Below are 18966 nucleotides of genomic sequence, written 5' to 3' on the forward strand. Positions count from 1 at the left end.
AGTGTCAGCTGATATATAAGAGAAATGATATCCGTATATTCACTGTGACATATGGCTGCCAGACGCCGGGAGTGTTGAGATTCTGTCAGACAAGACGCTACACGTGTGATCATCATTGCGATAAATATTAGTTATTTTAGAGTGATATCTTGAATATATACATATAATATTGAGTCATTAGCTGTAATATTCTTTATTAAGCTAATAACATTGTATTGACATCTTTAGTTACCGTGATTAAATTTATATGAATACATATTATATTTATAATATTAATAATAATAATAATTGCATATTCATGCAATTTTACATTAATATTTGAAAAATACAGACTTGTACTAACTTGTTCTTACGTCTATTACTTGTTTTTTGTTATTACATCATTATTTTTGAAATAATTAGAAATTGAATTACATAATGTGTATTAAATTTAACGAAGAATATGAAGAACATAACTATGATTCAATTAAATGTTGTAAACTATCATCGATCTATCAATCTGCATTGTAGACATTAATTAAATTTTAGATTACCAAGAATGATTGATGTGAAAGAATACAGTTAGAAGATATAAATTTTGGAGATATATTTTTGACATTTAAAAATAAATGCTTATTACGATATATTTAAATATTTAACAGAAAGTAATTAATAAATAATTCACTGCAATCACTCACGTGTTTGAAATATTTTCCATTTCGCTGAAAAAGCAAATAATGCATAATACCACGAGGCAATTATATCCCGACGACATAAAAGCTATCCATTCGAAAAAGGTTTTCAAGATACGAATTATATAAACACCTATTGCATACAAACACTTAATGGACTTTCATTAATAAACAAACGCGCATTATACAAAGTATAGAGCATACAATATCCATATTGTATATGTCGCCTATCGATATTTCCCTATGGTATATGTTACACATAGCAAACATTTATTATTGCTCTTAACGAGCCGTATATGTTGTGTCGAGAGTATATAACGTACAAAGTGCTAACTATAAAGCTCTTTATCACGTTGATAATCCATTAAACTGATATAACGACTGCTCTTTTTCGCCGACTTAAAAAATGACAAAAGATTTTCTTCCTTCGATTGTATGTCTCTTTCGCTTCACGAGTTAGATCTATTCGTCTCACGTCGGTACTCAATACCGAAATGGCCCGAGGTAAACCTGTCTTTAATACGAGCAAGAAGAAGGTTGTCAGACTCGTCTTAGCTACCCAGGGACAGAGTGGCCACGAAGCCAATTTCGAGGAGCTTCGAAGGCGCGACTACGCATTTTTATCAAGTGCAGTGAAGAATTTATAAGCAGTCGCTTAAGACGCCGATTATTAAAGTCTTCGAGCTATAAATTATATGATGTTTGTTAAAAAGTAGGGAATTCTTAGTAAACTATTATAACAGTTCTTCTGTATATCTCCATATATTTTTTCGTTTGATTAATTTAATTTCATTCAATTTTGAATTGCGTATCTTCCGTGTTATCTTCGTAAAATCTCATATATTCAATTATAAATAATTTTTAACTAAATTTTTTTTATTTTTCTGAAATTTCAATCTTTCACTTTATCTTGCGTATTTTTACTTATTCTATTATCAGCAAAGTCAGATACTATGCGACCCTCTTCGCGCAAGATATTGCCATCGAAACCGGACTTTGCGACTCAAAGGCAATCGCCTGTTTACAGGCAGTATCCAATCTACATTGGACAGAGATAGCGGCGGGGGCGTTTACACCGCTACTGCTGCTTGAACAAACAAGATGTAAATTCACCGTGCCGTACACCAGGAGGAAGCAAGTAATTAGACGCGTTGTTGCGGGGCTCGAAGCTTTGAACTCCCGCTTCGTATCGGGGCCACTGTTTTCTCCCGGTCCTATATTCTGATCTCCGCTTCGTAATTCTGTGCTCTCTCGTCCATCTTCTTCGAGAGTACACACAAGCTGGCGGCTAGGCTACGCGTTTCGGAATCTTGTATGCGAGCACGCACTTCCACGTTCGGTCGTGTGCAGCGTAAGGATACACACAAGTTTCGATTCTCCACAGTGATCTATCGCGTCCTACCTATCGTCGCGTTGTTGAAATTTTCACGAACATGCTGTGTGAACAGGGATGCGAATTGTGCAAACGTATTTTACGTGGCCGTTGGCCACGTATAGATGTATGTAGGTCAATAAACAAAGATGCGATCGATGTCAATTAATTGTGCTTTTTTGATGGTTTTTTTGCTTCGTTGATATTTTATGATACATTAAGTCACTTTGGTTTCCAAATAAAGTAGGCTTTGTGACAAATGTGTTTTAACAACGCAAATATTTTTTACATATATTTCTCGAAATGTATAAAATATATATATGTAGCTTTAATTATAAAGATTACTAATTTGTTTAATATAGATGTTTCAAAAATATATACGTCAGAGAAATGATCTATCAAATGCAAATGCATCAAAATTGTTTAAAAGAGATCGGAAAAATGTAAAAATTATTTATTCAAATAATTTTTTAAACGACACACACGGAGCTTTTAATACAGCTTTTATACATTCTCCATTAATTGCATAGAAGTAGAGTGGATTTATCATCGTGTACTTCTTTTTCATCTTTGTTGGTTTAATATTAATGAATTTTTAATCTATGTATTTGTACACTACTATATTGTATTAGACATTAGACAAACATTTCTATTTACCATTTTATTTCAAATTCGCAATTTTAGTTTTAAATGATGTAATCATAATTCAAGTTATCTTTGTGAATAACAGGATAATAACGTTCTCAACTGCATAGTTATATTATTATATATTTTTCCCCTATTGTTATGCATTTTTCCTTCTAGCATCGATCTTGATTCTCGATATAAGACTGTGTTGTAATGGCACGCGAGTGAAACTCTTGTTTCACGAATGTTTTCGCTTGTAACATATCGGAAGCCAAAAGAAGCCGTGCTAACAGAGGGATTCTGTTGGTTCAACAAAACCATCGTACCAACCGGTGCACCTCCTTCTACCTTTTGTCCGAGTGTAAAATCTTTTCTTGACTCTTTCGCGGTCGAGAAGAGCGACGATACAGGAAAAAAAAGATGAGAGAGCTTTGGAATAACTCTTTGGAGCACCGATCAAAGTCCTCCAGGTGATTTTCACTTTTAGTATTTATTATGTTCAAAGAGAAAGTTAACTAAGGCGTTTTCGAAAATCGTTTTTGTTCTATCAGAAGTCAGTTCCTTCCATGTATTACTTTGTATCTACACTTGTAAAGAATCTTAAATTTAATATTTCGCTTTATATGTGTTTTAACAACACATGTCAAATCAAAATTCATCACTTTCTTGAATTTTATCTTTATTATTATTCGTTGATTCACTATATGAGCGAATTTTTCTCCTATATACTCTCATTATTATAATGATCAATGCAAAAAAGCAATTGTTAAAATATTCGTCCGTTTATTAGTTTAGTTTATGACATTTGGTTCTTGTTCGCTTTTCGAGCAATATTAAACGAGATCATATAATATATCTCGAATATAATTTTAAAATATTATAATATATCTCGAATACGAAAACTTTATGAAAACCGAAGACGAACGTATGATATATATATATATATATATATATATATATATATATATATATATAAAGTATTTTTAGTTGCATAGTTATTCTCAACACATCGAAAGAATGAGCATTTTTTTATACAGGAAGTTACGTAAAATATTCAAAAATTGTGCGACGCTACAACCGCAAAGTGCTCGCCCTCCGTGGCATTTCTTGAACATCGTTAGGGAAGACTCTTGAATGCCGACGGAGGGCACACGACAGACAAACGAGGGGGGTCGAAAGAGCCTGCAAAATGTACGTAGCGCTGAATATACCGAACTATATCAAACAGCACGACGGTTAATATTGAATTCTGTCGGAGGGAACGAGAGCAAGGATCGAACGTGTTTCTCGTTAAGTGAAGCAATTACTCAGACCTATCTGTTACTTAGAACACTGTCAGCATCTACCACAGCCTTTTAGTTTTGAAGACTGTCTCAGCATTACGTCATAAACTGCAACGCTGTGCATTTTTTTTACTTTTCTTTTTATTCCGCAATGACATCTATAGCTGTATCAATTTCACTTTCATACATAACTTATGTTAAAGAACTGAAAAATACTGCTTTTTTAATATTATTTTATATTACTATATTAAAAAATAATAACGTGTAGAAATTTTATTATCCATTTTATCGCTGTATAATGATATTTTAAGATAAATTTTAAACCATGTAAATATCTTTTGTATATTGTTTATTTAAATATTGCTTGAAATATGGTATATCTGCAAAATTATATAAGGATAATTCGCGGATTATTTGTGAAATTTAATAATTAAAGAATACTAAATCCTTACGCGTTTTTCGTGTAAAGCATATGATGAAAATTATTATTCGAACGCGATGCTCGTCTTTAGAGTTTGCGGATACTTTTTTTAGCGCATGTGGCTTTTTATGACACCCACTTCCTGGATCGATAAAACATCGTTTCATAACGAAGAAATTGGCCCGTGCTAGATATTCGCTAATTATATACTTCCGTGCCGCGTCAATTTTACCTCACGCTGCGCTGCACTCGATGCATCGGTAAACTTGTAAATAATTAACGAACGTTACTCCTATATCGTCGTTAACATTCTAGTCCGTTATTGGCTCTTCCTATTAGGCGATATTGCTCGCGATCATAACGATGCGTAAAACTCGTCACGTTTTCAAATATGACAGCATTGAAACATGGTTTTAGAATTCTCCTAAAACGTTTTGTTCTGTCAATATCTATCGCGTTTCTGATATTTCTCCAATTTCTCGTGACATTGTCTCTTTAATGGCATTTCAGCTTTATCGAAATGGATCCCAAGATAACTTTCTAGTTCTGGCGCTGCACAAGTTAAATTACATACATAATTTCGATAAAATATTAGCAACGCCTAGTGTGGATCAAAATTAATTAGAATTTGCGGTAAATGTATGAAATATTTGTATAAATCTAATTATCCAATGAAAAATAATTAAAAAATTATTAAAAGTTATATAAATTTGTTTAAGTAAAATTATCTTTCTCATTTTATTTCTGTTATATGTATTTTCGGTATTTTCAGAATAATACATATTATATTCTTACTATATATGTATTTTCAGAGATATGTCATCGTTTTTTATAAAATTTGTATAATAAATTTGTTAATAATAATGTTAACAATTTCTAGACTCTTTGGATTTTCACATTTATACGCGTAGCTTTGTGGGGACTTCCTAATCCATGTTTTTGCGTTGCGGGACTTCTGAAATTTTAGATGACCACGATAGTAGCGAACAGACGCGGGTATAAAGTAAAGGGATCGTTTGAAATTAGCCACGGATTTTAGTAAGGGCATCAGGTTTCAACGTGGTTGGGTGGCTCATGTTGGAGTATATGATCGTACTTTACTTCGGAGGCATGCGCGTTGAATCTTAATTCGCGTTAACTGTCTATATCGAGATCACGCCCGCTGCGATAGATCTGTCTCGTAAAGAAGTTCTGTAGTTAAGAGACAAAACTCTGAGACAGATAAATGGAAAATAAATATTTTCTTTTTTTCTTCAACGAAAAAAATTATGTAAATTAAATTCAAAAATTGTGCGATATTACAGCCGCAGTGGAAAATAAAGTATATTTAAATTTACTTTGCGCGCAAAAAGAAGGATATATATAATTGATAAATTATTTTAATATATAAAATATATTTACAGAAACACGATGCATATATCTCGAGATCCGGCCGAATCTGCATTTAACAATCGTTGTTTGTATTACTCTATCAAGTTTCTTTAATATTTTCTATGCGCGTGACACGTTTTAATATAGAGTATAGAACTATAAATGATAATTAATAGATAAGAACTTTGATGGTGTATTTGTGTGTGTGTTGTGGTGATGTATATGTGTGTGTGTGTGCTGAGCATAGGTATCACTTAATGTCTCCGGTCCGATCTTACCGCGTTCGCTTATGGGACGAGATATGCTTCTTAAGAAATTTCTACGATGAAGATACGATTTATGAGGTGATATAAAAAATAATGGTTTAAACAGAAGAGAGCCCGCGCGCGTAATGGAACGCTTAACATTTTTTTGTCTCGGTGGGACAGCCTATCTCTCCAGATCATATCAGCTAATTATTTCATCGAGGAATTATTGTCCAGCCGGATGTGCCTAAGACCGTTCCATCGATGCCGTCTCGACGGTCCAAATATTTTCAACTCGCATCTTCTGGTAGATGCAGTCTGCGAACAGGTTGCGAAATCGTTTTGCGTAGTTCTTTTTGCAGAAACGCGAAATGCTTTACAGTCAGGTATTCATTTACAACGCGCGCGCGTTACTGATTTTATGTAATAGTGTCGCCAGTCAGTTCGGTGTTAATTGCTAGCAACGACAAGGATATAATACATAGATTGTTCTCAAACTCGCCTTATACACATTATGTAATTTGCGCACGTAACGAATCGTGTCTTTGCTTTGTTTTTGTTTTAGCTCATTACTATTGTTGATTCAGCAATATTATATTACTGTTTCCTTGTCGATGCTGACGCTAAAATATTGTAATATTATTTTCACAGAATCTTTATTTCTTTACTCTTATACGAAATAAAGATATAATTAATAGTATTGTACACACCTATCGAATAAAAAAACGGAACGTGTTATTACTTTCTTATCACGCATGTTCCAGTTTATATGCTTACAACGATCGAAGGATAATACGTAAATGATGCAATTAATAAATTTCATAATTTCACATATTATACATAAATGGAAATCAAATATATAATATATAATAGAAACTTGCAAGATAAAAATTGTCACACAAAGACAAATATAAACTATTTAATTTTTTTATAAATTATTAATAATTTAGAGAAGTTTTTTTTAGTATATATACATTTAATACATTATTCGCGAAATTAGAGAAATCAAGTAGACTTGCAATAGAAAGGATAATACTATGCAATTATTACGCGCTTTTGTCAATGTTAAGATATTATGCGTTTTAAGCTACGCATTCACTAACACATCAATAACTATACTTGTGAAAGATGCATTGTAGAAGATAAGCTTCACGGAGATGGTATAGTATATAGAATAGTTACACCAAGAGAGAGAGAGTACAAGCAAGAGGTTTAACAGGAACTTTTGGGAGTGAAGTCAAGACGAAAATCATAATTATTCGCTATGTTAACTTGACGTTAAAATGGTTCTCAATTATTACCATCATTGTGAAATAGTGCTAATTTTCCTTAGGACAGTCACGAGTACGTTCATGTATAAACGTAAATACTTTCTTAGAATACGTGATAATCGCGATATTAACATCCTTAGATGTAATGACAGCATACAATGCTTTTCAGAAAAAATTGCAAATTGTCGTTACTGTCAAGTTTGAACTATTCGAGGAACTTTTCAAACAAAACGCATCTCCAATTTGTTAAAGTAGGAGTTTTCACGTTAAAATTTTTTACATTAATCAAAATATTGGATATTGATTATTTAAATATGAAGCTTTTAAGACTCCTTGAGCAGTGCATTTATGAATTCTTCAAAATTTTAGTAAAAAATTTTTTAATAGTTTGACTAAATTAAATTAATGTTTATTTGTACAATGTAATTTTCACTTTAAATATATAAGATTATTTTAGTCATTTTAATATTTACATTACATTAATATTTAGCTTAATTAATTTCACATATGTACAAGTAAAAATAAACTGTATGACATAAAATACCATTCAATATAATTAACGCTACGTTCTTATCAGTCCTGGTACTTCTCAAATTCTTGTAACTACTTAAGCTACTCGACAGGCAATCTTCCCAAAATCCCATCATTCATGATTGAATGCATGGAGAAGTACGTGTAAATGAGATGGGGAATAGAGAATTGAATATGCGTCTGTGGAACAAAGAAAATGGAAGCCCATAACCAGAGAAAATGGATCTCTCTAATGATAATTTATTTTATGAAGAGATTTTAACCACGATGAATGTGATGAGTATCGAATATCAGTGAAAGACGAGTAACGAGTCATAATATATGATTCGTATTCATTAAAAGTGTTAAATTTTGAATTAAATTGCACCGTTTACGTATGCCAGAAAGGAAAGATCATATTTGCGTATGCGGTATGCGCCACATGTGGTTCGTTCCTAAATCAAAATGACAAACAAATAGATTTGAATCATGGAAAAACGGAGAAAGGGAGATTTAAAAAACATCAAACATATGAAATAAATTTTTATAAAGTAAACTCGCAATTTAAATTTGTAGAGTTAAAAGTTTGCAAAATTTATATTAAACTAGGAAAATTGTTAAAAGTTTGAAAAGTTTATATTAAATCAAAACTATTCATTTGTTGAATATCTTATAAGTAAACATTTTAATTTTACACAATTAATATTTTGGTAATATTGGCAATTATTTTTCTTAATCATTTATCATACAAAGTAAATAGATTTTGGACCGCGAAAAAACGGAGAAAAGAAGATTAAAAAAAAAAAGATTATACATATATATATATATATAAAACAAATTCTTACAGAGGAAACTCAATTCAAATCTGCAGAGTTGAAAACTTGAAAAATTAATTAAACCAGAAAAATTATTAATTTGAACTATTAATACTATTAATGTTAAATATTTTTTTAAATTTATTACATAAGCGTAACAATTTGTCATTAGCCATAATTTTTCAAAAATTACTTGTCATATGCAAAGAAAACAATTGTTTTATTAATCTTGTTTGAAATATATTTGCATGCGACAATTTTTAAAATCTCCAGTTTAATCTGCAGTCGAAAGTTTCGTAATGTAACAAAAATTTGACATTTAATTAAGAAAGGGAAGCCGATCGCTGTTTTCTCATCATTTTCTCGTATATTCATTTTTTGCCACCTTATCTCCAATTGTCTTCGGTTCACATACGCGTACGTGCATTCTAGGAATAGGGACGTACTTTCGGGATTTAATTGCGACCTGTGACGAAGTCTCGTCCCGTGTTCGTTACGAGGGTCTGTGTGCTTTGCTGGCTCAAATTGAAAGCTTCGTTTCACACATGAACGTGCACAGTCGTCCACGTAACATATCTACACAGAAGCGCGCTTTCTGCTTTTCTATTTTCTGTCCGCGTGTATGTGTTTACATAAGTATTTATGCCTGTATGCGTGTGTATATGTGTGTATGCACGCGATACGCACAGCAACCAAGGATTACGTGTCACAAATTGGTATTACCTAGTATTGCGAACATAGACACAGAGACAGGTGTGCACGCGGCATTTCGAGAGAAGCGTCTCGAAGTGCTTCCAGCATACCTGATGCGATTCAACGTAGTAAGTTCTACTAACACGATTTCGTGACAGGCAATTTGCTTTGTAAGGAAATAATTGCAATCAGTTAGGCCAGCCAACACAACCGAATTCACCACCGTTTTAAGCCTTCACTTTACAGGCGAACCGCTGCGAAGGGCAGAAATTCATTTATCATTTCAGTTGTCGCTCTAAATACAATCCCTTCGCACTCGGAGTCTCAGGTTGCCCTTTTTCTTCGCCCAAGGGAAGCAGAATAATGCGTATCTTCTCCTTACGCGAAGTTATCGTATTATTCCGGATGAATAGTTAACTCCTTTTTAAAGAGTTAAAAAGCAGTTTAAAAAAAATTCTCGCGTTTTTTTTTCCCGCATCCTGATGGCGAGTAGAATCTTTATCTTCCAATTAAAGTTGCGAATTCTCTCGCAAATATTCTTACCGTTCTAAACTTTCCACCTTTCGGTGGAAGGAATATATTGTGCTAAGTACGACTATATTTTCAATTTAGCCAATGCAGTATCCGTATACAAAGACATCGTCGTTCGCTCGAAGGTCTCGCGGGAACCGTTTTGACGCGGGCCGCCGATAGATACATTATCGAGCGTCCGTGTGAGCAAGCGAGCGAACTCGATCGCCGGGGTGTCGATCCTCGGAAAATTCAACTTTACGCGACGGGTTGTCCTGGAGGCGCTTGAGAGGCAGCATTATGCGCGCTTCGACGATATTGAAAATATTTTAAGAAATCTGTCACGCTGGGGAATTTACCGCCCGATAAAGTCGAGGCGGATTTAACAACATCGGACGGTATTATTTGACGAGATAGAATCCGTTTCACTCGCGAAACCATCGCGAACGATCAAAGAAGGATCGTTACTTCTTCGTAATTCGCTTCCATGTCAAAATATTTTTACAATTACATGTGTATCTTCCGTTCTAACTGCCCTTCTAACTTATTTTGATCGAACAAGAAGTATAATACAATAGAATTTAAAATTCTATACGATATATTCTCATTCGAAATATTCGTGTAAAATGCAATGATGTTACGTGATATATTCACTTTCGAGCAGCTGTGCAAACATGCAATAAAATTAAAAACGAAAATAAAAGTTAAAAAACAAAATAAAAGACAATAAATGAATATATATAAAAAAAGAAAAATTATTAAAAATTAGAAATAATCGGACAGCAAAATTAAAAATAAATTTTGCAAATATGAAAGTCATGATTTCTATAGCGCTAAAAAATTAAAAGCAAATTTAATTTTTGTGTACGCAACTACGAGAGAAAAAAAGAGAGCGAGAAGGAACATTTTGCCGATTTAGGTGCTCAATTTGTGGGTAGATCCGCCTTATTGCGACACGTGCGTTCACCTAAACTTTCCGCGCAAGGAGATCCCTTGTATGTGGCGAATAAATCCGCCATCGTATACGGAACGGTTGTTACGTGTCGAGTCATTCTGCGGGTACGACACAAATTCCTTTTCCCGAGTATAGCGCCGTTGAGGGGAATCCCGGGTAAATAGAGTGCTACTGACCGTCGTGAAATACCCGCACATTTCGTATACGAGAAGTCAGAGCTGCTGGCGACAATCGTCTTCGATCGCGACTCGCTTTCAACTTGGACGATAATCGTGGCTTCTTGGAATTTACACGTAATTCTGTTCCTTCTTACGTACAATAACTTCTTTCAACCGGGATTGCGCATTCAAGAACGCTTCTAGTTTATCTTTGTATCGGAAATATGTCAATATATATACGAGTTTACAAGCCAAATTTTTCTTATTAAATTTTTACAATTTGATTCAATATTTTTAGGAAAAAAATATTAAGTTTTACGGAATTTATACTCTTGTAAATATCGAATTTAATTTACCGTTTCAGACAATAAAATTATTCTGATTACACAATAATATAGGCGTGCGTCATTTATTATTTTTGTTATATAAAGGCGCACTTTTGTCATTATATAAATAATAGTAATTTCAGTCTCCATTGTTACAATCGGATTGTAGTACGCACATGTGCGTTTATTGAATCTGTTTACAGTAAAGATCTTTGAATGCAGTAAATGCACGTTTTAGCACACTAGTTATGTAGTATGTAGTATACACACACACACAGACACACACACATATATATATATATATACATGTCCCAGAGGTATCTCGCGGAATCTCGCGAACGATGGTTGGTGAAATGTTTCCCCGGGAGGTAGGTAGGTAGGTATCAAAGAATTCCTCACGACTGAGTAACGCTCGATCCGGGATGGAAAGGGACGGGTATCGTCGACATGGGCGCGCGTAAACTGAGTGTGCGTTCAACAATGTTGCACAGCCACCGTTATCCTGTATGTTACACGTCCGGGAGAGATATTGCAACAACCCGGTACCGTACCGAGGGGACGTCAAGACGCGGATTCCGCGGCAGCCACCCCCGTTTTCCAGACGGTGGACGTCAAACGAATCCGGGCTGCGTGAATGCGTTTGATCTCGTTGGTTTTAGACACGAGGAACAACTTACCGTTACTGGCTCTCTCGTCGTAGATGTTTTCGTTTCTCAAAATTCTTCCCCTTTCGCTGTTGTTTGCCGATACTCGTCGCGACGCTTTTGCCTTGAGCGTCTTTGCTTTTTGTATCCTCGTTTATTTAACGCCTTCGGGAAAATGATGGAAGTTACTGATAAAAAATGATGAGGATAATATTTTTTTAACCTGACAGCAAAAACATAACGTGTCCTTTCTACCTTATGCGAATAATATAATATTTTACAATACAAATGTTTTTATAGAATTCTATTAATTTCTTACATATATAACTTTGTGAAATATAAATTTTATTGCGTTTTTACTAGATAAATCTGTCACATTTATCTCACATCTGTGATAATAATCAATGCCTTGGTTATTCATACTGACACGTACGTACATGAATAAAATAAGACTTTTTTTATCGTCATTAATATCCTAAAGAAATTATTCTTGTTCCGTCATTTTATTCTCCATCGAATCTTTTTCGTAACAAAGATTAAAATAGTTGTCGCTGTTAAAAAGGTAGACATGCAGGAAATTAATGTATATATAATTATAAAATTTTTGCTTTTTACATGATTGCTACAAGTAATTTAATTAATCATAGTATATTTTCCCTCTCTTCTTCTTCTTTTTATGCATAATTAAAAGGAACATATTTAATAAAAGATTGATTTTTCATTTCTCTCTTTTACATATGTATATATGTTGCATATCAAATATCGTAGAGTATTTTTGATGTATTAACATCAGATATTCAGAACATTTAGTTAACATTGATTTTTTATTACAATTTTAATTATTATAATATGTATATCGAATTATTATAATATGACTATATATTAATGACTATATTATTTTTATCGAATTCTTACTAATCAATAATTTTTGCTTAATTTTTCTTTGTTTTTGCAGGAATAATTTTATATTATATTAAAAGTGATTTAATGAAATAATTTCAATATTTAAGAAAGTGATTATAACGCATATTTCTTTATCACATTAGGTATTCAAAACTTAAGAAGTTTATATTTTATTTTTTTTTAGGTATTTTTATTATTCATATAGATACTTTTTATGATTATTAATTTATTTTGTTTACTTTTATTTTTCATATTAATTTTCCATTGTTATTTAATAAAAATATCTATTAGAATACAAATAAATAAATAAAAGAAAAGAAAGACATTTATATTTCATTAGATTAGAACGCGATATAACATAATTTCTCAAACCAATATCTAAATTTTTTCAAGATAACATAATAATTTCTCGAATATTGAGGTTCTATCAAACTTGGAAGTTTTTTAATGTAACATCAGCGTGTTCTATAATCAGATACGTACTTGTATATGTATATACATTCAAATCTGGCACAATTGTATCAACTTTGACAACGCTGGTTACAAGATAGGCCGGCAGCAATTGACACGCGACTTGGTGTCCATAGGCGAGACGTCGAGTCACCGGTAAAAGTATCTTCCGAAGGAGGCAGGCATCAAACAACCCCCTACTGCCGGAATCGTCGCCGGCTATGCGCTCGCGCAGGGTCGAGCGCGCGTGTCCGTGTTCATCGTGCAGTATATACGCGAAGTCGAGCAGTAGCACCGGCACCACCAGCCAGCACTATCAGCCAGCATTCAGCAGCAGTAGCCGCGACGTGGCTGAAGGGGCTTTCGGGATGTCGTGCTAAAATCCGGTGTCGCGGCTGTGTCGTCGATCTACGTTATCCTCGATGTGCCCTTCGCGCTTTATATCTACCCTACCTCCCGATAAACGCGGAACAGACTCGACATAGTGGCGAACTTTCGACAGTCAAGTGGGTGCATCGAGATCAAGTTCGGTTCCTCGTATCCACATAGTTTCGCAGGTGCGCGGTTTCCGATTTCCCTCGTACGATCGGAGAGGGTCCGACACAAAGGGTTTCGTCGTAAGTTCGCGCGTGATCGGTTAGGACAAGTTGCGCGGCACGAGTTTTTCTTTCGTCGCTTCTTGTTCTCTAGAATCTAGAGCGATCGTCGCTTCGAGATTAGAGAGAGACAAGTTCGGGATTGGTTCGCTGATCGGGTATGTTCTCGTGTTACATGCTGGATACTATACCTATACGAGAAAGATTGGAGAACTTGAAGTTGACGAAGGGATTGGCGAGTCACGTGATTCCGAAGTTTTCTCTACAGATGTTCGACTATGGATTTACATTCTTGATCATCGCGTTTGCGATATATGACATACTAATATGTCATTTTAGTGATTATATCGAGTTTTACTATCGTTGAAACTTTTCAGATACTGTTTTTTTGTTTTTTTGTGATTGATATTATCCGGAAGCGTATCTATATGAAAATTGCATATCTGTTAGTGTTATAATATGTAAAGCACGAGAAAATTGACATAAATCTATTATTTAAAGAATTTGATATTTATACTGGTATATTTACGCGTGTTATAATAAAAAAATTTATGTCAGTCTAGTTTGTATAACGGTCTGATGTTATTATTTGAATATTTTTTTACACCGTTTAACAGCAACAAATATAATATTTATATTTAAAAAATAAAATAATTTTTATTTTTATTTGAATGTGATTGCCAGTTTTGGATTTATATTTTTTTCAAAATAATCTACTCAATCGCTAGTAATTTCAACGACTTACTGAATATCAATTGTAAACATATCGATTTATTGAATGCCTTTGCATCGGTTTGATGATTGTCATTTCATTGCCGACTTTATGATTGTTTTTTCTTTTTACGCGAGATAGAAAATTTGACAAAAATATGTAAATTGTAATTTTTCACGATGGTATAAAGCTCGACGCGTGTAATTCTTATATGATAAGAGAAATACGTGTTCTCTTTTTCGGGATTGATTAACGTCCCAACACCGTTTGGTTCCGGCATGGATTTGTACGAAATCTCTGGCGGCGTGCACATCGTTCGATAGATTTATGACGTACATTGACGATCGTTTGCTCGGCGACCGCTTGTCCCGGAAGTATAATATTTCCGAATCGATCGTACGTCGTCGATCAGATGCCGCGAATAATCGTATTGTCACCGACGTGTACCGTACGCATGATTACGCCGATAAATCTTTGCCGTTTAGTATAAAGAGCAAAAGTCGCGATGTTTTCCTATTTGGAAACAATTGAAGAAAATTTTAATATTTTGTGCAAGTGTAAAATAATCAAAAAGAATATTATTAAATATACTAGACAAACTTTTCACACACGCATAAGAGTGATAATGTATTGAAATTTTAAAATGACAGAGTTTTATCAATTGTTACGCGCATTTTTGCATGATATATTTCCATTAGATAAAAACATCTGATTTAAGTTTCTTTCTTGGCGGAAATAGTTTTCTTGCTTGAATTATGGGAAGCGGAATTTAATCCTTATTCTATTTATAAACCAGATTTGAGAAAAGATTTGAGAAATTTTAAAACTCTTTTAAATTCTTTTTATAAAATACAAGTAGAGATCTCTCGGATGAAGTGAATGAACACGTATTAAGTTCTTTCCGTCAAGTATAAAAAAAAAATTGCGCGATTGCGTACATGCACGAAGCAATTGGCGCTAATAACGCATTCTGTTTGAAACTCGTCGCTAGATATAATTGAAAAATACCAAAGGACAAAATAACGCACGAGTGCTTCAAAGGCAATCCATTCCGGCACGGTGAAAACAACGGTGATTTTCTGCGCGATTTTGTAATTCAAGAGGACCGTCGCGAAAGTGCAGTGAGACAAATGTTTCATGGACATCGGAACACATTGCGCTGGTAGCACCGTCGACTCATCGATAGTTGCGGCGCAAAGGCGGTCGAAGGTGATACGAAGATCATCGACGATATGTCCCCGGAAATCCACGGACTTTCGTGAAAAAGTACGTATTATCTCTCGCTCATGGGATATACGGGGGTTAACGTATCTCGGCGATTTGGAGCCGCGACCGGAAAAAGAGTTATAGACCAATCCGATCGTGTAATTCGAAAGTGCCTATTTATTAAATCTAGTCGAGCGTTATGGTATCTTATTGTCGTTGCTTAAATTCCGTTTCGCTTGTTCGATTATTATTATCTTCCGGCTTTGTCTGTCGCTGACATCCATTCGCGTGTTCAGTCGAAATGTCACGCATCAATATTGTACGATATTTCTATTCTTGTTTCGATATAATAAATTAATAAAAGTTATATATTTATTATATATAATTATAACGTCATTATTATTCCTTGTGTTATAAAATTTATTATTACTATGCATGATAATAAAGAATATTTCGACGCTCGATTATTAAAATGAAATATGTCGAATCTGATAGATTTTTGTCCACCATTTTTTGGCTAACATTTTGGATGTCAACGTAAGATTAATTCTTTCATTCCTATTTTTTCCTTCTTTGACTTTCTCTTGATGCTACTCTACTCTTCTCGATGACTTTAAACGATTTCCCGAGTGTACTTGAGTCGAAGACCTCTTACAAAGATATATGCATTGCAATCGTATATTCATGTATTTCTTTCATTTTGTAAAAAATATGTATTCTCTACGATCGCTTACATGAAGGGTAACGATGCACGTTTTTGCATAAAGATTGATTGTATAAGGGAAGCATAAGGGAAATCGCTCGAAAATAACACGTTTTTTAGTATTCGGCGTACGATTGTTATCGTAATTTTTACCGTGCATAAATGATACATATTTCTACGCTGTTCGGGAAAATAATTGCAAACCCGCAGAAATATTATTCCGACATAAGCCCACGCTGTTGTGTATATGTATTATCGCACTTTCACGTTTCGCATTCTTCGATTCTGAATGCATATTGTCACGAATGATGCTGTGCTATTCATTTGACTTGTATAAAATGCACTTGTGATCGTCGAGTTTTTTGTAATCTTAAGATTCTGTTTGTCGCGGTATACACAAACCCCGTTAGTAACCGCAACTTTCCTCGTTAAGAAATGCTGATCTGAATGAGCTCATTCTTACGGTCGTTCGCTGTATACCGAAGAAACTCTCGCAAAAGAATTTCATCTTCTTCTTTAATTTTTTTTTCTCCGCGCTTTTCTTATCGTTTTTCTGCCTTTCTCGCCCTCGTCGTCTTAACGCGGTCTGTTGCCGTCGCCGCCGCCGCTCGACGCCGGTAGTTAAAAACTTTTAATAATAGATAAATGAGCTGAGAGCTGCGATTGTCCCCGCGCGAACATTGTTCGAGGCAAGACTGAGTTACCAATCATTTTTGTGGGAAAGTAGAGAAGAAGATGTTAGATACAATTCCGTGGTGAAGCCAGATGTTTCTTAATGGAAATTAACAATGCTATATTTCGATGAAATAAAGACTTAGGTGTTTATAAAGAAATTATGAACATGATTTTAAAGAAAATAAAAATACTTTTTAATTTTGATATCTCTTATCTCCTGATGAGATAAAAGATTATAAAAAAAAATAATAAAAAATATAATTATACAAATCGCTCGCGACCTTTTGATCTGATGATTTTTAAATGTTGATAGGAACAAGCTTTTTAAAAAAGAATGTTATACAAATGATAAAAAGCTGAAGGGCAGCGAGAGTAATATAGTAATCTTAATTTTACTAACTGCATTCTTTTCACGCGACATACTGACAATTATATGCACGTGGTTATGTGCGCTAGAGCGTGATTGAATCACATATCAACCATTATCCGTGACATGAAACTGAGAATACACGTCGATTCGCTTTTCAACCCCGTTCACTTCCGGGGAATGCAATTACGCAGTGTTTTATTGCGCGCTATATTTGCATCTACGCGATTTGTTTTACATGAAGATCCATGACAAGTTGCGAGATGGAATCGCAGCGAGATATTGGTGTCAAGGACACAATATGTAATTATATATTTCCTGCCTGTAATTGACAATTTATATTATAAATTAATACAGAGTGATATTTTTAGGCTTTTCGGGATACACATCTCGGTTGCGTCAATATTCAATACCGTTAAAAGTTGAGCTACTATAATTAATTCTGAATTCTTCGGCAAGAGCTTATAACGTGGAATTTTATACCCGATATTGTATACCCTATCAGGCTCTAAGAAAATTTAATATTTCGACGTAGCGTTTTAAATGTCTAATATAAATAAATAAAATATTAAGATAAATATTTTTAATTTTAAGTTGAACGGAAAAATGCGGTATAGATTGTAGATTATCTTCTTCCGGAAATAATAATTTTATGTGACAAATTAATGTAATATAAGTGATATTTTTTAAATACGTCGCAATACGTCGAAATAAGCTATAACGTTTTTAGCAACATTGTGCAAAGCTTTATTTATCGATTGATATTATCTGTTATATCTCATATATTTTACTAAAACGTGCGGAAATAACGAAATGTATTGTGACAGTATTTCTTTAACTTTATATGAAGGTTTATTTTCTGCAGCAACGTTTATTGCTAGAGCCAGTCCTCGACAAACGTTCATCGAACGACCAGACTTTTCTCACCTCGCAAACTTTCAATCGATTCGATACCGTTCTCTTTATTTCTTATATATGTACATCCGTTGGTTATACAAAAATATCGATGATGCAATATAGTTGTATAAGAGTTTTGGCAACTTTTGTTCGCCTCAAGAATCATTGAAAAATAAAATGTTATCGAATAACAATTATTTATATATCTATACATTATGATGTATAAGATATATTTATATTCTACGACGGTTTAAAATCGATTCTCCTTGACACTTGGAAATTGACAATTGGACATAATCTTTCATTAAAACAGCGCTAATTGTTAACGTACAATTCTAATTCTAAAACAATTTGAGCGTCGAAAATTCCTAATAATCAGAAAAGTGCATATTTTTAGCTTTATTATCTCTCTATATTTATAAGAAATTGTTATTTTATTACTGGGTAAAATAGCAAATTAAAGTTTGATATCCCGTCCATTCTGTTTTTCTTGGATTAGGTCGTTGTCGCTAATCGCCAAGTAGACAAAAAAGACGCTTGGTTGGACGAGTATGGATCAAGTTGGACATCGGCTATCGTATAGCA

At 33.8% G+C, this 18966-nt stretch overlaps 1 protein-coding gene across 5 annotated transcripts in view; it reads left to right on the forward strand.

The window, feature by feature from the left end:
* Positions 1 to 13515: 13515 nt before the first annotated feature.
* The window catches only part of LOC140668052 (lachesin), a 236096-nt gene continuing 230645 nt past the window's right edge, over positions 13516 to 18966 (forward strand). The window contains exons 1-2 of one of the 5 annotated variants that reach the window (XM_072896610.1): positions 13516 to 14981; positions 15525 to 15799. The gene's annotated coding sequence lies outside the window, so the exon portion shown is untranslated. Of the gene's footprint in view, positions 15800 to 18966 lie in introns of all 5 variants that reach the window. The other 4 variants (XM_072896612.1, XM_072896611.1, XM_072896613.1 and 1 more) reach the window with 4 other exon arrangements.

The sequence above is a fragment of the Anoplolepis gracilipes genome, chromosome 7 (assembly GCF_047496725.1).
Source record: "Anoplolepis gracilipes chromosome 7, ASM4749672v1, whole genome shotgun sequence".
Classification (NCBI taxonomy): Eukaryota; Metazoa; Arthropoda; class Insecta; order Hymenoptera; family Formicidae; genus Anoplolepis; species Anoplolepis gracilipes.